General features: G+C 45.8%; 1 long non-coding RNA gene across 1 annotated transcript; it reads right to left on the reverse strand.

The window, feature by feature from the left end:
• Positions 1 to 882: 882 nt before the first annotated feature.
• LOC120994195 lies at positions 883 to 21478 on the reverse strand. The gene is made up of 3 exons (XR_005777357.1): positions 21467 to 21478; positions 7981 to 7990; positions 883 to 1025 (listed from the first exon to the last, which is right to left on the reverse strand). It is a non-coding gene; the product is annotated as an uncharacterized LOC120994195 (long non-coding RNA).
• Positions 21479 to 23124: the final 1646 nt, after the last annotated feature.

Consider the following 23124-nt stretch of genomic DNA (forward strand, 5'->3'; position numbering starts at 1 on the left):
TGAGCTGTCCCAGGCCAAAAGTGTAGATGGAGAAGAGCAGGGGTCCTAGCACAGAGCCTTGCGGGACACCAATAGAGAGGGAATGAGACTAGGAGGCGGTGTGAGAGTGGAAGACGCTAAATGTTTACTCTGTGAGGTATGATTTGATACAGGAGAGGGCCAGGTCAGTGATGCCAAGAGATGAGAGAGTTTGTAACAGAAGGGAGTGGTCGACAGTGTCAAAGGCAGAGGACAGGTCAAGGAAAAGGAGGACAGAGTAATGATTTTTGTTTTTGGCTGTTGTTAGGTCATTGGTGACTTTGATTAGGGCAGCCTCAGTAGAGTGGTGGGGTCAGAAGCTAGATTATAGCTGGTCAAAGAGGGAGCAGGAGGAGAGGTGAGAGGACAGTTCAGAATGGACATGTTGCTCAAGTAGCTTTGAGGCATATGGAAGAAGTAATATGGGGCGATAACTGGACAAAGAAGATGGGTCAAGTGAAGGCTTTTTGAGGACGTAATGGTAGCTTGTTTAAAACCAGAGGGGAAGACACCAGAGGTTAATGATAGGTTGAAGAGATGAGTTAGGGCTGGGATAAATACTGTGGTGAGGTTAGTGATGAGGTGGGATGGGATTGGGTCAAGTGCACAGGTGGTGAGATGTGATCTGGAGAGTAGAGTGGAGAGTTTTTCTTCTGTAATGGTGGAGAAGCGGGTTTTGGGAGAAGAGGACTGAGCAGTTGTGTAGAGGGTCTGTGGGGACTGTGCATTAAAGCTTTCTCTGATGTCAACTATCTTTTGTTTGAAGTATGTGGCAAAGTCCTCAGCTGAGAGGAGAGGGTGGGGGCGCTGGGGGACGGAGAAGGGAGTTAAAAGTGTTAAAAAGATGTTAAGGACCGTGGGACAGGGAAGATATGAGAGATGAGAAGTAGGCCTGTTTTGCATCAGCGAGTGAGGATTTGAAAATGAGGAGGGATTGCTTATATGTGGTGAAGTGATCCTTAGAGTGGGATTTCATCCATCGCCGCTCAGCAGCCCTGGAAGCTTGTCTGAGTTTTTTGGTCAGGTTGGCGTGCCAGGGTTGTCTGTTGATTTTTCAGGTTTTGTTGTGGGTGAGGGGGGCAACAAAGTCCAGAGCTGTACTTATTGTGGTGTTATATAGGGTGGTGGCAGTATCTGGGTCTTGGAGGGAACAAATGGTAGAGAGTGGCAGAAGAGAGTCAGAAAGCAAGCGAAAGTTGAGATATTTAGGGTTCCTGCGGGAAAGGGGGGGATGTTAGTGTGTGGACCGGGTGAGCAGCAGAAGAGACCAGTGAAGAGAAGGTGAGTAGGTTTTGGTTGGATAGGGGGAGAGGTGAATTATAAAGGTTATATAGGGAGATAATATCCAGAGTATGACCATCTCTGTGGGTGGGAATAGAAGACCACTGTGAGAGGCTGAAGGAGGAAGAGAGTGATAGGAGTTTAGAAGTGGCTGAGTGGCAGGTGTCAATAGAGATGTTGAAGTCAACCAATGTTGGTAGTGGGGATGTCGGCAGTAAGAAAGTGTAGGAGCCAGGTGTTAAAGTGGTCAAGAAAAATGGTGGCTGGGCCTGGGGGGTGCTAAATGACAGCTACTTGGAGGTTGGAGGGAGAGTAGATGCGAACAGAGTGTACTTCAAATGAAGTGAGTGTATTGGAGGGTGGCAGTGGAGTTGGTGGAGTTGGAGCAGGTGTCTGATAGGAGAAGACCAACTCCTCCACCATGTTTGTTGCCGGGGCGGGGAGTGTGAGTGAAATGAAATCCACTATAAGCAAGTACAGCAGGGGAGGAGGTGTCAGAGGGTGTCAGCCATGTTTCTGTGAGACCCAGAAAGGAAAGTTTTCGAGAGATGAAGAGGTCATGAATGTAGGACAGTTTGTTACAGACAGAGCGTGCATTCCATAATGCTCCTGCAAGAGGGACCAAGGGAGCAGGGGTCAGAGGAATGGTTATTAGGTTTAGGGGTTGCAGAAATTTGTAGAAGGAGATTTTTAGTAGGAGTTACAGTAGTACTGTAGGTGATAGTGGAGATTTACTGAGGGGGGCCTGGATTTGGAGAGATATCACCAGCAATATGGAGAAGCAGAGAAAGTGTGGATAGGTGCATGAGGTATCTGTGTGTGTGTTTGGGAAGGAAGTGTTTTACATTGCCAAACAGGTTTGTGCAAGCGGTCAGATGAGAAGGTAAGATGGAGGGAGAGATGAATAGTTCCTCACTGGGTGAATGGATGTGGGGGTATTGCATGAGGTTTTGGAAAAGTGGGAAGAGTAAGATGAAATATTGAAACATTGTTTGCATTAACTATTTCTGTAATTACCTTTGGTCCCTTTCTGGTATAATTCTGGTATAATTCAGTATGTGCACTTAAAGAGTTGCACTTGAAAGATGTTGCATTGAAACTACCAAGGTCTGAAAGACCTAAGGACTTAGATTTATACCACTCAGTGTTCAATCAGGTGTAAACAAGAGGGAAGGGGCTACATTTGGCCTAATCAAGGGAGGACCAGATACAGGGGTGAAATAGTCAATGTAAAAAAATACTCAATAAATCTAGCAGGGAAAGAGACATTAAAAGTTCAATGCAGACATACCAGGGGATGGGGATGAGAGGGAAAGATGAGGGGGGTGGACAATATCAGACCCTGGAAAATTTGGGTGTAGCAGGTAGGTTCAATGCAAACATACCAGGGGATGAGAAGGAAAGATGAGGGGTGTGGACAATATCAGACTCTAGAAAAGTTGGGTGCAGCAGTTAGGTTCAATGCATTACATACCTGGAGAGGAGAGAATTGGGTGATGGTCAGTAGACAGTCATGACAAAGTAGATTCCATATCCATAATATTAGATTCTGGTATAATTCGGTATGTGCACTTAAAGAGTTGCACTTGAAAGATGTTGCATTGATATCTACTACCCTGTTTCCCCGAAAATAAGACAGTATCTTATATTAATTTTTGCTCCAAAAGATGCGCTAGGTCTTATTTTCAGGGGATCTCTTATTTTTCCATGAAGAAAAATACGGTACACATTTATTGTTGAAAAAAAAAAAAAAGGAAATCCAGGTGGGGAGGGGGATCACTTAAAATGGCACAGGGTGATCAGAGAAAGGAATCAAAATGACACAGGGGTATCAGGGTGGGGAGGGGGATCACTTAAAATGACACAGGGGGATCAGAAGGGGGAATCAAAATGGTACAGGAGAATCAGAGGAAGGGGGGATTACTATAGCATTTTAGTACCCCCTTCTGATCCCCCTGTGTCATTTTGATTCCCCCCTCTGATCAGCCTGTGTCATTTTAATTTTTTGATTCCCCCCTCTGATCAGCCTGTGTCATTTTAGTTTTTAGTCTCCCCCCCCCCATCTTCACCAGACATCCCCCACCTTCCATCAGATATTCCCCCCCCCCCCCTACCTGTCACCCCGTCCCCTGTGTGTCCGTGCCAGCCAAGTTGTGAGACTCCATCAGGGCAGAGCGAGCAGCGGGCGGAAAAAGGCGGCAGCTTGTCCTGGCGGCGGCTGCGGCCAATCAGTGAGCTCCTTACATTCTGGGGTGGCTTGCTTTATAATCGGGGAGGCATTATGTCCGGCCGATGCTTTATAATCGGGGAGGCATTACGGTATGTTCGGCCGATGCTTTATAATCGGGGAGGCCTTATTTTCGGGGGGATGCCTTATATTACAGCGATAGGCAAAACTAGGGGTAGGTCTTATTTTTGGGGGGTGTCTTATTTTCGGAGAAACACGGTATCAATCTTATCTTGGAAGCGTCTGCAGTACGTTCCCCTTGTGGATCACTTATGTGCTTTTTATTTTAAAAGACAAAATAGAAGCTCCCCCGACATGTTTTGCCACCTATGTGGCCTCTTCAGGGGTTGGGAGCATCTAACACGAGTGCTCAATTTCTCATGTCTTTAAGGAGGAGGCGAGCCCTCCTCCTTCTATGTTGTCCATTAAGAGCACTTTGTGTCTGTATTGACAGCAATGTAGAGCCTAACAGAGACAGATCGCTATGTCTCTGTTCCTATTAGAAGCGCTAGCTTAGCCTATCAGCTTTCCTACCTTGCGCTTGCGTTAGAATTTAGAGGGAGACGGGATCCTTTCTGTTTTACAGCGCATGTATCAGGTCTTTGTTCTTTTTTCTTGTCTGCTCACTGCGCATGTCTTTGAACTTAGTTCCAAAATTGACTGCTGTGTTCTTTCTCTAACACAGTGCGCATGTATCATATCTTGAGTTGAGCGGACACCTGGATGTTCGGGTTCAACGGGTTCGGCCGAACTTCACAAAAAAGTTCAAGTTCGGGACCCGAACTTCACCCCGAACCCGAACCCCATTGAAGTCAATAGGGACCTGAACTTTGGAGCACTAAACTGGCTCTAAAAAAAGTCATGGAGAGGGCTAGAGGGCTGAAAATGGCAGCAAAATGTGGTTAAGAGCATGGCAAGTGCTCTGCAAACAAATGTGGATAGTGAAATGACTCAAAATAACATAAAATAAAAAATAATAATCTTGATCTAGGAGGACGAGGTCGATATGGAGTAAGGGGTTGAGGAGGCAGTGGATGTGGCGGTGAAGGTGGAAGCGGCGGTGGAAGAGTTGGAGGTAGCCAACACTGGTTTTTAGTTTAAATTTTTATATTTTTTTGTTTAAATTAGGGTACACCCCAAAACATTGGGAAATATAACCTGTTATAACCCCCTCCAGTCGTGCTAAACAAATGTTCAGACAATACACTGGCTGCAGGGCAGGCCAGCACCTCCAAGGCGTAAAGGACAAGCTAGGCCATGAGCCCAATTTGGAGACCCAGAAGGTGAAGGGAACAGACCCATCAGTCAGTACGTGTAGGCGTGTGCACACATACTGCTCCACCATGTCGCACGTCCCCGTGATGTACATGATCCAATTAGATATGTGCTCTATAAACTTTAGATGTTCTTTTATGCGCCTACCATGTTGATCATGGTTAGCGGCGAATCAGGGTTCCATGCCGGAGAGGGAGCGTGAGAAAGAGATATCACATCCAAGGGAGGTCAATGTATGAAATTAAACGTGATCGAGCGGAAATGTAGGACAAATGATTGAAGCCGAACCTTCCAAGTAAAGGAGGGGGCGCGCGGCAATTACCCACTCCTGAGTCGGGAAGGTAGTGACAATAAATAACAATACAGGACTCTAAAGATGCCCTGTTATTGTAATGATTAATAAAAAAAATATAGGGAATGTCACTGTGGTATTTTGGATTTGGAAACGTTAGACAGGAGAGGCCCTGCTGCCGCTTTGTTGACTCTAGATAACTTCTGCCTGATCGCACGTCCCTGTGACGTCTACTATCCATTTGGATATCTTCTCTATCAACTTTCGATGTTCTCTTCTGCGCCTACCATGTTGATCACGGTTATTCGGCGAATCAGGGTTCCACACTGGAGAGGGAGCCTGAGAAAGGGAGACCACATCCAAGGGAGGTCATTGGCTGAAATGTGATCAAGCGGAAATGTGGGACAAGTTGTTAAAGCGGAAGGATCGAATGAAAGGAGGTGGCGCGCGTCAATTAAAGACGAATTTTAGAATCTTTTTAAAAAAAATATATATAATCTTTATTAGCTGTTTATAATTTACAAAAGTTCAACGATTCCATTTTACTTTCCTCTTTTTCTTAACAACATTGGCAATAATAACTTATCGTCGTCCCCTCTTCTGCTTAGTTCACTCCTGTGGGGGGGATTTATTTTTCTCTCTTTCCCTCCCTCTCTCCTCCAACGCTCCCCCAACCGTCCTGGCCGCCCCCACACTGCCACCCCAATCGCCCATCCCCACTCCGAGTTCGCCACTAACCCCACATTTCTAGGCCAGACATCTCTGCCACTTTTTTGCAAAGATATCTTTCTTCCTAATTGACACCAAGTGAAATTCTTCTCCAGCAAGCGAGAATCTAGTCAACCTCTCCCATTCCTTAACTGCAGGTACCGTCCCGTCTCCCCAGTGTGTCACAACACATTTTCTAGCGTAAAATAAATAACAATTTAGATGCTACTTCTTGATCTTTGGAGGGAACCATTTTATCCATCACACCCAATATACATGCCTCAAAACTAAGAGGAAGTTTAAACAGATGATATTTCTCTATTTTTTCTTTCACATTCCTCCAGTAGCACTGGATCTTTACACATGTCCAAAGTATAAGGATGTCATCTACTCCTGCTCTGTCACCTATGCAGAGCAGGGGTTTATTCACAGCAAAAATTTAAAAATGTCACCCAAGAATGTAACAGACACTTTTGCACCCTGCATCCTCTTTTGCTGTGCTGGTGCCTCTGTGCAACCACCGCCTCTTCCTCCGAACTAGACAGGTCCCTCGCATGCCCTTGATTCCATGTGGGGTCTAGTATCTCATCATCCTCCACATCATTTTCCACCCACTCTTTACCCCTGCCCTCCTTGTCGGTCTGCATACTGCAGAAAGCCACAGCAGTTGGCACCTGTGTTTTGTCATCCTCAGAGACGTGCTGCGGTGGTCTTCCAATGTTTTCATCCTGAAACATAAGTGGTTGGGCATCAGTGCACTCAATCTCTTCCACTTCTGGTGCAGGGCTATGTGGATGGCCCACAGAAACCCTGCCAGAAGAGTCATCAAAAAGCATAACAGGGGGCGAGGCCAAAGCGACATAAACAGCCTTCATTAAACCACGAATGGTGACCAAACCGATGGGGAAGAGAAAAGGGCCGAGGGGGAAAGGCTCGCTGCAGCTGGAGCACTTTTTCCACACCGACGGGGCAGGCAAAGATGGTGCAGCATCAGAAGCGCGGGTAAGAAGTTTGGTCTTTTTAAACCTTCTGCCCTCACCATCGCACCTCGCTACAGCTTCCTCCCCGCTCCCCCCAGCGGACCAGCAATTTTCCCTGAATGGGAACTGGGACTCCCTGCAATCCTCCGGTATGGAGGGTGATGATCTCACCTCACTAGGAGCCTCAGGCAGGCATCGGCGAGCCCCGATCCCTGGGCAAAATGGCGACCGCACCTCCTCCCCCATGAAGGAAGCAGGCGGCCTGCTAGCAGGGCCACAGCAGCAGAAACGCAGAAACCATATCAAGTGGCAAGCTGAAATCCCCTCTCTGCTCATCCCTCAATTAGAGGACTCAGATATATTTTCGAATTTCCAAGCCTGAGATAACGTGGTCTCTGAGAGCACCCTTAAAGATATGTTAGCAGCATTACGCTCCTCTTTACATACGGACTTTACTAAAATCATATCCCCCTTTTATAAGGAACTCACTGATATTGGAGACAGGGTCTCGCATGTTGAATCAAAGATGGTGGCCTTTGCAGAGGCCCATAACGAAGTGGTTGACTTTCAAAACAGTTTGGATGAGAAGGTAGACACACTACAAGCTAAATTCGTTGAATACGAGGACCGCAATCGCAGGAACAATATTAAGTTTCGCAATATCCCGGAGTCAGTTCCCGGTTCAGAACTTAGGGAATATCTGCAACAATTTACCAAGCATCTGCTCCAAGATTGCGCGGCCTATGAACTTAGTATTGATCGTGCGCATCGAGTACCTAAGCCTCCCAACCTTCCGGACGCCCATGGGACGCAGTTCCGCGGGATGTACTTGCACGGTTCACCTTCTACCACATCAAAGAGCAGCTTATGGAAAAAGCGCGAAAACAGCAACCACTCCCGAGCCATATTCTGCTCTGAAATTATTTACCGATCTATCAGCAGCCACTCTGCAGGCGCGTAGGCGCTTAGCCCCTATGACATCCATCCTGAGGAAACATGCTATTCCTTATCGTTGGGGATTCTCATCAACAAGATTCTCATCAACAAGAAAGGAAAGTTCTTCGCAGCATTATCTGTTGCAGAGGGCATGGCGTTGTTATCCAAATGGAACATCCCGCTGGACGACGACCTCCCTCAGGATAACAGGGCGCCCCCAGTGAAGATGACCAAAGAATGGCAGGAGGTCCCTACGACTTGACTGTACGGCAGCTGCTGGACCTGCATGCCTATCTGCCTCTTCCTCCCCCGATTCACTGTGGGTGAGGATGACAGTCATTTTTCAGCCGTTGAACTGTAATGTTCATTGTTTTCAACCCCAATCTCATCTGTGCTCCTCATAGGAACTACTCTCTCTGGTTCTGGGCACAGCTAATGTTCATAATGTTCATTTGTAGTTATGTTTTGTTTTCCACTTACCATTTGTTTTTTGCAGCACTTTGCAACGCCAGGGAAATGGAGGGCGATGCCTCACGATGTAAGGCCGTTGAAGGCGCTAGGCAACCCCCTTATCTACGAAAAAATAGTACCTATGTTGTAACATATCACCAGGTACCTACCCACAATGGTTCTTAAGATGTTGTCAATGAATGTGAGGGGGTTGAACAGCCCCTTCAAGAGGTCAGTGATGTGGAGGGAGTTATGCTCCCAAAAATGTGATATTGCTTGCTTACAGGAGACGCATGTATCATCCTCCAATCCGCCTAAACTTCACCATAGAAACTATCCCACTATCATACATTTATCTTTCCCTCAAAAAAAGAGAGGAGTCCTCATAGCTTTCGGGGCCTCTGTGGCGGTTCAGATCTGCCAAACTTGGATTGACCCCTAAAGTACACTGCCTATTGAATGCAGTGGAATATACTATTCTCAACCTTTACGCCCCTTACTCTCATACTGAACGTTTTCTAAACCGCACACTTACAAAGCTAAAGAAAGTTCAAAAAGGACATTTGGTAATCTGCAGGGATTTCAACTCCATTTGCAATCCTTCCCTTGACTCTACCGCAAACCCTCAATCTCGCAGGATTGGGGTCGCTAAGGTGGCTTGGGCCTCGGAGGTGTATGATGTATGGCGTCTCCTGCATGTTAACGAAAAAGATTATACATACTACTCAGGGGTGCATAAGACATTCACGTACTGACATGTTCTGGGTTGACAGGTCCTTGATTGATAAATTCCTGGCAGTGGAAATCGGGTCTATACAGTGGTCGGATAATGCCCCAGTGGTACTAACTCTGTCTGAGGGCCCCTCCAAAGTCTCAGACTATGTTTGGAGACTGAACACCTACTTATTAACTCTCCCATCGGTAGAAAAGGAGATAGACTCATCCCTAAGTGAATTTTTCGCTTTGAATAGCTCCCCAGACATCCAGCCCTATACTTTGTGGAACTGTCAGAAGGAGTACATGAGGGGGGGTCTTAATGAAGCAGAGCAGTATATGGCGGAAAAAAAGAGACAAGGATATTTGAGATACAATGCAATGTATTCAACAACTCGAATCCCTGAATAAGCAGTCCCTCTCTGAGGCCCGCACAGCTAAGCTTACTAAAGCCAGACTGCATTTGAGATCCCTCCTCAAGTATGCTTATGAAAGGTCCCTAAAACGTCTCAAATTTCAGTATTATGCCCAGGATAATAAATCCGGGAAACTCCTAGATAATAGGCTTAAACAACTAGCACTTAAATCGAGAATACAAGGTATAAGCCACCCTGTGACTGGGAATACAGTCTCTGCCCTCCAGGGATATATAGCGAATGCGTTTCGGGAATATTATTCTCGCCTATATAACCTTAAAGACGACACACCCATATCACAGCCATCCCCAACAGATATAAACTCCTTTCTAGACCGAAAACATTTGCCGTCTTTGTCTGCTGAGGAGTTAGAGCCCCTTTCAGAGACGTGCTGAGGTGGTATTCCCATGTCCTCATCAGGAAACATAAGTGGTTGTGCGTTAGTGCATTCTATGTCTTCCACCCCTGGGGAAGGGCTAGGTGGATGCCCTTGGGAAACCCTGCCAGCAGAGTCTTCAAACAGCATAAGAGACTGCTGCATGACTTGAGGTTCAGACAGGTTCCCCGATATGCACGGGGGTGATGTGACAGACTGATGGGCATGGGTTTCAAGCGCCACCTGTGCGCTTTCTGCAGAAGACTGGGTGGGAGATAATGTGAACGTGCTGGATCCACTGTCGGCCACCCAATTGACTAGCGCCTGTACTTGCTCAGGCCTTACCATCCTTAGAACGGCATTAGGCCTGACCAAATATCGCTGTAGATTCTGGCGGCTACTGGGACCTGAGGTAGTAGGTTCAGTAGGACGTGTAGCTGTGGCGGAACGGCCACGTCCTCTCCCTGCACCAGAGGCTCCACCAACACCACCACCACGACCATGACCGCGTCCCTTATTAGATGTTTGCCTCATAGTTAGCGTTCACAAAGCAAAGTAAAAAGTGGTTAAGTATGTTAAAAATTATTAACCGCCAATATAAACCCTGATGTAGGGTATTGCACTCTATTTATTTATTTTTTCTCATTATGAGAGCGGTATTTGTGGCCTAAATGTGAGTCACTTATGCACGTCTAATCCTAGATCTGCAGTATATCAGAGTTTTTTTTTACCCTAACCAAAAAGCTGTATTTCTGTCCTAAATGCGACAGTCACTTATGCACGTGTAATCCCAGATGTGCTGTATATGAGAGGCTTTTTTCACCCCAGTATGCCAAAGCCGTATTTATGGCCTAAATGTGACAGTCACTTATGCTTGTTTAATCCCAGATGTGCAGTATATTAGAGGTTTTTTTCACCCCAGTATGCCAAAGCTGTATTTCTGGACTTGCAGATAGCCTATGCTGGTGCACTATCGTTGCATAAAATGGCTGCCGATTATGTATTGATATTGATGAAATGAAGAAAAAAATGTTCGTTTTCAGCAGTAGTTGGCTCAGGGCAGGCGTAAAAAAATTGTGCACTGCACCCACAGAACACTTTTGCTGTAGATCGCTGAGGACATAAACCAGTTCTTGATAAGATCGCTCCCTGATCTCTCCCTCACAGCAGCTGCAGCCTCTCCCTACACTAATCCGAGCAGAGTGACGGGCGGCGCTATGTGACTCCAGCTTAAATAGAGGCTGGGTCACATGCTGCAGTTGGCCAATCACAGCCATGCCAATAGTAGGCATGGCTGTGATGGCCTTTTGGGGCAAGTAGTATGACGCTTGTTGATTGGCTGCTTTGCAGCCTTTCAAAAAGCGCCATAAAAATCGCCGAACACCAAACCTGAAACCGAACTTTTACGTAAATGTTCGGGTTCGGGTGCCCAAAAACCTAAAGTTCGGTACAAACCCGAACTTTACAGTTCGGGTTCGCTCAACTCTAAGTAAAAAGCAAAGAAAGAAAAAGGAAATAACAACTAATGTGCTTTGAATATTTTATTGTCACTAAAAATCTTTTTGGAAAAATGAACACATATTTTCTTTTGCTTATTTTACTTTTAATATTAAAAAATAAAGATTATTTTTTAGAAAGACAATAGGCCATAAATAGAATTAATATAGCCTTTGGCTATTGAAATATGATTGTCTAAAATATTCTGGGCTAAAAATGGGTCTCTGCTTCCAAAGTATTGCGGTCCGCAAAACACAGATCCACACAAAAAATGGATGACATCAATGTGTCTTCCATGTTGCATCCATTTTTTTTGTAGATCCATTGTAACAATGCCTGCCCTTGTTCGCAAAACAGACAAGAATAGGACATGTTCTATTTTTTTTGCAGAACGGGCTTGCGGATATACAGAAACGGAAAGCACACAAAGTAATTACCGTTTTTTTGGCGGACCCATTAAAGTGAATGGTTCCGCATAGGGGCTGCAAAAAAAACGGAGCCGACGCGGAAAGAAAATACGGTCGTGTGCATGAGCCTATAACAAGTACTATAGTAGAACTAATAAAAATATAGAATTTTTTTGCTACTTTTCTTTTAGTCTCAATCACTGGAAAAGGTCAAGTCACGATGACACATCGTAGCAGAAATGTTCTGACGGAAGAGATTCTGTCACTGACTGATCTTCAATGCTTTCTATATCTCAATCGTGTAGGGTCCGAGCCGACAAGAAGAACAGCTTGACTTTTCTTATGGTGTACATAGATGGCTTTATGATGCCGCACATAGATATGATCATCCATCATTTACCTGTGCACTACAGGCGCAGTCGTCACTCAGGGATCTTGGAACTTGTTCTGTCAGTTGCGATTATCTCGTGGCCAAACAGCTGAACATAGTATAACACAGGGCAGCAGTTTAATGTCCTGGCTGTCAAAGATTATCTTATCTGAAGCCGGAGAGCACATTAGAGAAATGTAGGCCGAATATGCCGCTTTTGGAGTGACTCATTTTGTGAAGAAGGAATCGGGTGTTTTGTATTTGGGTGTCTCTCTCCATTAAAATCTAGGGGAATTAGAGAAGAGGCCACCTTTCCGTTGAGGCCTTGTGCACACGGCTGTTGCCGGCCGGGGCCCGTATTGCGGCCCGCAAACAGCAGGTCTGCAATATGCGGGCATCAGCAATATGCGGGCACCAGCTGTGTGCTCCCTGCATCACGGATGTGGACACATTCACTTGAATAGGTTCGCAATCCGGGGGCTGCGGTGCGGAACGGAGGCACGAAACCTCACAGAACCACTATGGAGTGCTTCCATGGGGTTTCTGTCCGTGCCTCCACAACGCCAAAAAATAGAACTTGTTCTATTTTTTTTGCGGTGCAGACGGATCACGGACTCATTCAAGTTAAATGGGGCTGGATCCGTCGCGGCAGCCGCACGTATGGTGCTCGTTCATTGGGGATTAGTGTTGATCACGAATATTCGAATTTCGATTTTTTATCGCGAATATAGGTACTTCGAAAATTCGCAAATATTTTTAATATAGTTATATATATTTGTAATTTCGAATATTCAAATTAATTTTTTAAATTTTTATTATTATTTTTTTTTAATCAGTACACATGATCCCTCACTGCTTCTAGCTTGTGGGCCAATAAGAAGGCTGCAATATACTTGACTTTAGGAGTAGTAGTGTTTGCGAATTTTGCTCTATATTCGTTTTTTTAAAATATTTTCTATATTGCTAAATATTCTTGTTTTAGAATATTACGAATATTCGAAAAAACAAAGTTATAGCAATATAGAGAATATTCAAAAAAAATCGAATATAGAGCAATTTAGCTAATATAGTGCTATAATCTTCGTCTGAAAGTTGTAAGTTGAAAAATTTGCAATAAAAAATTTAAATCCGAAAATTTGCATATTACACAATCATTACCTTTCCGATTTTTCGAGAATATTCTACAAAATATTCGCGAAATATCGCGAATTCGAATATGACCGCTGCCGCTCATCACTATTGGGGATCTCAAATTGCGGTACCCAATGCACGGAACGGCCGAACAACGGTCGTGTGCATGAGGCCTGAGACCGAAGCTGGATTCGGGCATTGCCGGCTATTTCATCTTGCAAAACAGGGATAACAGCCTCTTCTCACAGCTAATGTTCCCAGAAGTTGTTACCCCCACCTACCAGGTGTCCTTTTAGGGCTCCTATGCACATAAATGTGTGCTGCCGTTTTCTTTTTTTATTGGCCACATGCATTTTTTATGATGTGTTTTCCAGCATGATATTTAATTGGGTGAAAAGTGTTTTGTTTTTCCCCCTATAGACAAGAATATGGAAAAACGCTATAGGCACTGTACAAGATGATGAGTGAGTTTAAGAAGAGCACCACAGATAAAAAAAATGCACCATAATTGAAAAAAAATGCACCTATTAAAAAAATGCATGTGTGTACTGCGTTTTAGAATTCCAATTGACTTTCAGCTAACACCCGGAAGTGTCTCTTTTGCCCCAAAAACACATCTGTAAAAAAAAAAATGTAAAAGCAAAAAAATAAAAAATTCTGACCACAGCAAACTACCTTACTTTCCAAGTCAAGCAATGTGCATGTTCCTATCAATCAATCAATAAATCTCACTTTTGATGTTACTGTACCTTTAAGAGAGTGTATTAGCATTTAATATATCAATCTTGGTAGACTTCAAGAAAGTTTTTCTGATACCAGAAATAATAAGAAAGAAAAATAAGGAAACAAAAAAAACTAAAGCTCAACAAAGACGTATACAGATAATGATTCCCCTCCGAGGAAATTTCTTCTGTGGTGCCGTTTCCCATGCAGAATGAAAGGGAGAAATCAATTTTCTGTCAATTAGGCTTTTATTTGTGTATTGATTGACCCTGCTCGTTGTTTAGGCGCAGTTCAATGGTGGGAGAACATCGCCCTCAGGTATCAGCGCAATCATATTTAGAAACTGAATATAGTGAAGCGGGTCGGAATGAACTTTTGTTACTTTGCAAACCCCCAAGGTGTGAGAATGAACGCCTGCCTCCGGTAAATAACTAAGGAATCCATTGAATGTGAACTCACGTTCCGTCATTTGCATTTCATTGAATATGTTTTATGCACATTAAGTAGGAGCTACAAAATTGTAGATTTCACGTGAAAAATGAAGGATCTTTGATAAAAAATAAAAAAAAAACAAAGACAACGATAATAACATGATTTATTCTTTTTAGAAAATGTGACTTTGTGGGAGTCTGCCCATGGGACTCTCCATTGTGGGCCACTACAACAGACAAATCTGGAGCCTCTAAATTCCGGGGTTGCCAGAGCCCACAACCACTGCTACACCAGCAGCTGCAACAGTCACAGTGAGCCCCAACATCTGATCTGATCGGCAGGCTCTGTAGAAAAAGGAGTATAGCACTAGGTTACCTCTTGAAGCATATCTGCCACCACCACTGGAACCAGAGTTTCTATACCCTTATGCTCCAGCAGTACCATTTGGGCTAAGAGGATAACCATCTCAAGCACCAGAGCATTTGCAGTTCCACCTGTGGCCACCAATGCTTCATGTGTGCAACAGGCAGAGCTACAGCTGCAAGGGATTCTTCAGAGGGCCGATTAATGGATCTGAGAGGAGAAGTGGAGGAATTCTACCTCATATACGAAACCCTTTGAGGCATCTACAGGGACATCACCGATGGGACAAATTGGCCCTGTTTGTCTGTTTTGTTAAACATAACTAGTCTGCTCTTTAGTATACAGGGAGTGCAGAATTATTAGGCAAGTTGTATTTTTGAGGATTAATTTTATTATTGAACAACAACCATGTTCTCAATGAACCCAAAAAACTCATTAATATCAAAGCTGAATATTTTTGGAAGTAGTTTTTAGTTTGTTTTTAGTTTTAGCTATTTTAGGGGGATATCTGTGTGTGCAGGTGACTATTACTGTGCATAATTATTAGGTAACTTAACAAAAAACAAATATATACCCATTTCAATTATTAATTTTTACCAGTGAAACCAATATAACATCTCAACATTCACAAATATACATTTCTGACATTCAAAAACAAAACAAAAATAAATCAGTGACCAATATAGCCACCTTTCTTTGCAAGGACACTCAAAAGCCTGCCATCAATGGATTCTGTCAGTGTTTTGATCTGTTCACCATCAACATTGCGTGCAGCAGCAACCACAGCCTCCCAGACACTGTTCAGAGAGGTGTACTGTTTTCCCTCCTTGTAAATCTCACATTTGATGATGGACCACAGGTTCTCAATGGGGTTCAGATCAGGTGAACAAGGAGGCTATGTCATTAGATTTTCTTCTTTTATACCCTTTCTTGCCAGCCACGCTGTGGAGTACTTGGACGCGTGTGATGGAGCATTGTCCTGCATGAAAATCATGTTTTTCTTGAAGGATGCAGACTTCTTCCTGTACCACTGCTTGAAGAAGGTGTCTTCCAGAAACTGGCAGTAGGACTGGGAGTTGAGCTTGACTCCATCCTCAACTCGAAAAGGCCCCACAAGCTTATCTTTGATGATACCAGCCCAAACCAGTACTCCACCTCCACCTTGCTGGCGTCTGAGTCGGACTGGAGCTCTCTGCCCTTTACCAATCCAGCCACGGGCCCATCCATCTGGCCCAATCAAGACTCACTCTCATTTCATCAGTCCATAAAACCTTAGAAAAATCAGTCTTGAGATATTTCTTGGCCCAGTCTTGACGTTTCAGCTTGTGTGTCTTGTTCAGTGGTGGTCGTCTTTCAACCTTTCTTACCTTGGCCATGTCTCTGAGTATTGCACACCTTGTGCTTTTGGGCACTCCAGTGATGTTGCAGCTCTGAAATATGGCCAAACTGGTGGCAAGTGGCATCTTGGCAGCTGCACGCTTGACTTTTCTCAGTTCATGGGCAGTTATTTTGCGCCTTGGTTTTTCCACACGCTTCTTGCGACCCTGTTGACTATTTTGAATGAAACGCTTGATTGTTCGATGATCACGCTTCAGAAGCTTTGCAATTTTAAGAGTGCTGCATCCCTCTGCAAGATATCTCACTATTTTTGACTTTTCTGAGCCTGTCAAGTCCTTCTTTTGACCCATTTTGCCAAAGGAAAGGAAGTTGCCTAATAATTATGCACACCTAATATAGGGTGTTGATGTCATTAGACCACACCCCTTCTCATTACAGAGATGCACATCACCTAATATGCTTAATTGGTAGTAGGCTTTCGAGCCTATACAGCTTGGAGTAAGACAACATGCATAAAGAGGATGATGTGGTCAAAATACTCATTTGCCTAATAATTCTGCACGCAGTGTAGATCCCAAGTTGTGCATGTTGCACTTTCTTCTTCCTTTCTCAGGTTAAGCCAAACTCAGCTGTGTTCTAGCTATTGTTCTAAGTCATGTTCCAAAATAATAGACTCAAATGTCAGCTGTGTTTCTTGAGACCTGTTCATCTGCAATGTTAAAGGAACTGTGCCCATTCCTTTGGACTCTAACGGACCCAGATGGCAGTGTAACCTGGGACTATTAGAGTTGTTATTATTTTTACTTTAAACTGTCTATTCTACATACTTTAGCTAGTAAGATAGGCAACACCAACCTCATGAACTGTCACTCGGAACATAAGCACCTGATATTTGCCTCTGGGGTAGTCTAAGAATTTTTGATTTCTTAATGTTGTGTATTTGCCCTTAACCCTCTTTCTCACCACAGTATAGGGAGGTGACAGAGCCAGCTGAGCGGCTTTGAAAATATGTGCTGTACAGCACCAACCTGAGGATGGCTTCCTTTTCCATTAATGGTGTGCACAACCCCAGTGAAAAGAGGTATCTGCAGTTGTTTGATAATGTGCTGTTAAGGTAATGTTCTTCACTTCATGTAATGTAACGTATTGTATGCTCAGAATGTTCCAGCATGAACTAGATGTTGCCAGGATTAACAATCCTGGTCCAGCCCTCTCTAGAGTTTAGGCTGGCACCACACCCTAGTTTCATGAGAAGACTCTACTTGTGCTAGGAGTAAGCAGTGTGAGGACAGGCCTAGAGGAGACAGGAAGCAGAAATGATGTGCTTCTCAGGCATTCAGCTTTGATGCTTCCATATACTAGCAGATACCTATGTATCCTCCGCTACCATCACACAGAGTGAGAGGGAACATTTTGGAGAATTTTTATGACTACAGCAAGGGAGAGAGTCAGCAAGGTAAACAGTATAAAGCATTACAGACTTTGTTGCTGAAAAGGGGAAACAAGTTAAGACACCTTACACACACCAGATTAGTGGACAGAGACTACAATGTTTTAGTCAGCAAGGTGATCAGCGTACAGCATTTCAAACCAACTTCTAGCTGGCTTCTACACATTCGAAAAAATGAATACTGTAGCTTTAAATAGCAAAGCAAACACAAGATTATCAATGGCTGGCTGCAAAATCTGCAACTAATCTGCATGTAAATTAATCAGATTTTGTAATGGATTAATCTGCAATATCTGCTGTGGATTTTTTTAGTTTTTAACAAATTTACATCCCCGGTGGAGGTATCCTAATTATGTTTCCCTCAGGGGGTTTCATGCCCATCTCTATGTCTCCAGGAGCAGTAAAGACAGCAGTAACTGTTGATATTGCTATATGGATAAAGTTTTTATTATGACTGATATTGTTCTGCTTTGTGGCTCCATAGATTTAACAAAAGCCTTTACAAAAAGCACATGATTCACTGCTATCAAGCTTACCGTACCTCAGTGCAGGAATTATGCTTAGTAGCTGCTGTTTAAATACATTCTTCCACTAAGACGTCCTTATCCAAATCACAATCCCAGATCATGTCATTATGCACAGCGTGAAACGCATCAGCTTAGAGCTCTGTCTCCTGCTCAATACCATCCCCACAATCAGATGCTCTAGATAGCACATGGAGAAGCCTCCACCTGAAACAGAAAGTAAGAAATATACAGATATAATGATAATGAAGTCATTGAAAACACCTTGGCTGCATGTGACACAGTGACTTCTAGAATTACCGGTAGCTATTACATGATACATGGAAATAGCCAGACGGATAAATAAATTACACACGGGAGAGATTTCCGCGCGGGTGCAATGCGTGAGGTGAACGCATTGCACCCGCACTGAATCCGGACCCATTCCTTTCTATGGGGCTGTGCACATGAGCGGTGATTTTCACGCATCACTTGTGCATTGCGTGAAAATCGCAGCATGCTCTATTTTGTGTGTTTTTCACTCAACGCAGGCCCCATGGAAGTGAATGGGGCTGCGTGAAAATCGCAAGCATCCGCAAGCAAGTGCAGATGCGGTGCGATTTTCACACATGGTTGCTAGGAGACGATCGGGATGAGGACCCGATCATTATTATTTTCCCTTATAACATGGTTATAAGGGAAAATATTAGCATTCTTAATACAGAATGCTTAGTAAAATAGGGATGGAGGGGTTAAAAAAAATAAAAAATAATTTAACTCACCTTAATCCACTTGTTCGCGCAACCTGGCTTGTCTTCTGTCTTCTTCTTTGCTGTGCAGGAGGAAAAGGACCTTTGGTGACGTCACTGCACTCATCACATGGTCCATCACATGACCCATCACCATGGTGATGGATCATGTGATGGACCATGTGATGAGTGCAGTGATGTAATCAAAGGTCCTTTACCCAGGTCCTGAAGAAAGAAGAGAAGCCGGGCTGCGCAAACAAATGGATTAAGGTTAGAGTTGAGCGAACACCTGGATGTTCGGGTTCGAGAAGTTCGGCCGAACTTCCCGGAAATGTTCGGGTTCGGGATCCGAACCCGACCCGAACTTCGTCCCGAACCCGAACCCCATTGAAGTCAATGGGGACCCGAACTTTTGGGCACTAAAAAGGCTGTAAAACAGCCCAGGAAAGAGCTAGAGTGCTGCAAAAGGCAGCAACATGTAGGTAAATCCCCTGCAAACAAATGTGGATAGGGAAATGAATTAAAATAAAAATTAAAAAAATAAAAATTAACCAATATCAATTGGACAGTGGTCCCATAGCAGAGAATCTGGCTTCACGTCAGCAGAGAATCAGTCTCTTCATGCCATAGCAAAGAATCTGGCATCATGTCAGCAGAGAATCAGTCTCTTCATGCCATAGCAGAGAATCTGGCTTCATGTCAGCGCAGAATCAGTCTTCATGTCATAGCAGAGAATCAGGCTTCACGTCACCCACCACTGGAACAGGCCACTGTCACATATTTAGGCCCCGGCACCCAGACAGAGGAGAGAGGTCCCGTAACAGAGAATCTGGCCTTATGTCAGCACAGAATCAGTCTTCATGTCATAGCAGAGAATCAGGCTTCACGTCACCCACCACTAGAACAGGCCACTGTCACATATTTAGGCCCCGGTACCCAGACAGAGGAGAGAGGTCCCGTAACAGAGAATCTGGCCTTATGTCAGCACAGAATCTGTCTTCATGTCATAGCAGAGAATCAGGCTTCACGTCACCCACCACTGGAACAGGCCACTGTCACACATTTAGGCCCCGGCACCCAGGCAGAGGAGAGAGGTCCCGTAACAGAGAATCTGGCCTTATGTCAGCACAGAATCTGTCTTCATGTCATAGCAGAGAATCAGGCTTCACGTCACCCACCACTGGAACAGGCCACTGTCACATATTTAGGCCCCGGCACCCAGACAGAGGAGAGAGGTCCCGTAACAGAGAATCTGGCCTTATGTCAGCGCAGAATCTGTCTTCATGTCATAGCAGAGAATCATGCTTCATGTCACCCACCACTGGAACAGGCCACTGTCACACATTTAGGCCCCGGCACCCAGACAGAGGAGAGGTTCATTCAACTTTGGGTTGCCCCGCAATATAATGGTAAAATGAAAATAAAAATAGGATTGAATGAGGAAGTGCCCTGGAGTAGAATAATATATTGTTAAGGGGAGGTAGTTAATATCTAATCTGCACAAGGGATGGACAGGTCCTGTGGGATCCATGCCTGGTTCATTTTTATGAACGTCAGCTTGTCCACATTGGCTGTAGACAGGCGGCTGCGTTTGTCTGTAATGACGCCCCCTGCCGTGATGAATACACGTTCAGACAAAACGCTGGCCGCCGGGCAGGCCAGCACCTCCAAGGCATAAAAGGCTAGCTCTGGCCACGTGGAAAATTTGGAGACCAAGAAGTTGAATGGGGCCGAACCATCAGTCAGTACGTGGAGGGGTGTGCACAGGTACTGTTCCACCATGTTAGTGAAATGTTGCCTCCTGCTAACACGTTCCGTATCAGGTGGTAGTACAGTTAGCTGTGGCGTGGTGACAAAACTTTTCCACATCTCTGCCATGCTAACCCTGCCCTCAGAGGAGCTGGCCGTGACACAGCTGCGTTGGCGACCTCTTGCTCCTCCTCTGCCTTCGCCTTGGGCTTCCACTAGTTCCCCTGTGACATTTGGGAATGCTCTCAGTAGCGCGTCTACCAACGTGCGCTTGTACTCGCGCATCTTCCTATCACGCTCCAGTGTAGGAAGTAAGGTGGGCACATTGTCTTTGTACCGGGGATCCAGCAGGGTGGCAACCCAGTAGTCCGCACACGTTAAAATGTGGGCAACTCTGCTGTCGTTGCGCAGGCACTGCAGCATGTAGTCGCTCATGTGTGCCAGGCTGCCCAGAGGTAAGGACAAGCTGTCCTCTGTGGGAGGCGTATCGTCATCGTCCTGTGTTTCCCCCCAGCCACGCACCAGTGATGGGCCCGAGCTGCTTTGGGTGCCACCCCGCTGTGAACATGCTTCATCCTCATCCTCCTCCACCTCCTCCTCATCCTCGTCCTCCAGTAGTGGGCCCTGTCTGGCGACATTTGTACCTGGCCTCTGGTGTTGCAAAAAACCTCCCTCTGAGTCACTTCGAAGAGACTGGCCTGAAAGTGCTAAAAATGACCCCTCTTCCTCCTCTTCCTCCTGGGCCACCTCCTCTTCCATCATCGCCCTAAGTGTTTTCTCAAGGAGACATAGAAGTGGTATTGTAACGCTGATAACGGCGTCATCGCCACTGGCCATGTTGGTGGAGTACTCGAAACAGCGCAACAGGGCACACAGGTCTCGCATGGAGGCCCAGTCATTGGTGGTGAAGTGGTGCTGTTCCGCAGTGCGACTGACCCGTGCGTGCTGCAGCTGAAACTCCACTATGGCCTGCTGCTGCTCGCACAGTCTGTCCAGCATGTGCAAGGTGGAGTTCCACCTGGTGGGCACATCGCATATGAGGCGGTGAGCGGGAAGGCCGAAGTTACGCTGTAGCGCAGACAGGCATGCAGCAGCAGGGTGTGAACGCCGGAAGCGCGAACAGATGGCCCGCACTTTATGCAGCAGCTCTGACATGTCGGGGTAGTTGCGAATGAACTTCTGCACCACCAAATTCAGCACATGCGCCAGGCAAGGGATGTGCGTCAAACCGGCTAGTCCCAGAGCTGCAACGAGATTTCGCCCATTATCGCACACCACCAGGCCGGGCTTGAGGCTCACCGGCAGCAACCACTCGTCGGTCTGTTGTTCTATACCCCGCCACAACTCCTGTGCGGTGTGGGGCCTGTCCCCCAAACATATGAGTTTCAGAATGGCCTGCTGACGTTTACCCCGGGCTGTGCTGAAGTTGGTGGTGAAGGTGTGTGGCTGACTGGATGAGCAGGTGGAAGAAGAGGAGGAGGAAGCTGAGTAGGAGGAGGAGGAGACAGGAGGCATAGAATGTTGCCCTGCGATCCTTGGCGGCGGAAGGACGTGCGCCAAACAGCTCTCCGCCTGGGGCCCAGCCGCCACTACATTTACCCAGTGTGCAGTTAGGGAGATATAGCATCCCTGGCCGTGCTTACTGGTCCACGTATCTGTGGTTAGGTGGACCTTGCCACAGATGGCGTTGCGCAGTGCACACTTGATTTTATCGGACACTTGGTTGTGCAGGGAAGGCACGGCTCTCTTGGAGAAGTAGTGCCGGCTGGGAACAACATACTGTGGGACAGCAAGCGACATGAGCTGTTTGAAGCTGTCTGTGTCCACCAGCCTAAATGACAGCATTTCATAGGCCAGTAGTTTAGAAATGCTGGCATTCAGGGCCAGGGATCGAGGGTGGCTAGGTGGGAATTTACGCTTTCTCTCAAATGTTTGTGAGATGGAGAGCTGAACGCTGTCGTGTGACTTGGTTAAGATGCTTGGTGACGCAGGTGGTGGTGTTGGTGGTACATCCCATGTTTGCTGGGCGGCAGGTGCCAACGTTCCTCCAGAGGCGGAGGAAGAGGCCGAGGCTGCAGCAGCAGAAGAGGCCGAGGCGGCAGCAGCAGAGGAGGTAGCAGGGGGAGCCTGAGTGACTTCCTTGTTTTTAAGGTGTTTACTCCACTGCAGTTCATGCTTTGCATGCAGGTGCCTGGTCATGCAGGTTGTGCTAAGGTTCAGAACGTTAATGCCTCGCTTCAGGCTCTGATGGCACAGCGTGCAAACTACTCGGGTCTTGTCGTCAGCACATTGTTTGAAGAAGTGCCATGCCAGGGAACTCCTTGAAGCTGCCTTCGGGGTGCTCGGTCCCAGATGGCGGCGGTCAGTAGCAGGCGAAGTCTCTTGGCGGCGGGTGTTCTGATTTTGCCCACTGCTCCCTCTTTTGCTACGCTGTTGGTTTGGTCTTACCACTGCCTCTTCCTCCGAACTGTGAAAGTCAGTGGCACGACCTTCATTCCATGTGGGGTCTAGGACCTCATCGTCCCCTGCATCGTCTTCCACCCAGTCTTGATCCCTGACCTCCTGTTCAGTCTGCACACTGCAGAAAGACGCAGCAGTTGGCACCTGTGTTTCATCATCATCAGAGACGTGCTGAGGTGGTATTCCCATGTCCTCATCATCAGGAAACATAAGTGGTTGTGCGTTAGTGCATTCTATCTCTTCCACCCCTGGGGAAGGGCTAGGTGGATGCCCTTGGGA

Source organism: Bufo bufo, chromosome 3 (genome assembly GCF_905171765.1).
Source record: "Bufo bufo chromosome 3, aBufBuf1.1, whole genome shotgun sequence".
Taxonomy (NCBI): domain Eukaryota; kingdom Metazoa; phylum Chordata; class Amphibia; order Anura; family Bufonidae; genus Bufo; species Bufo bufo.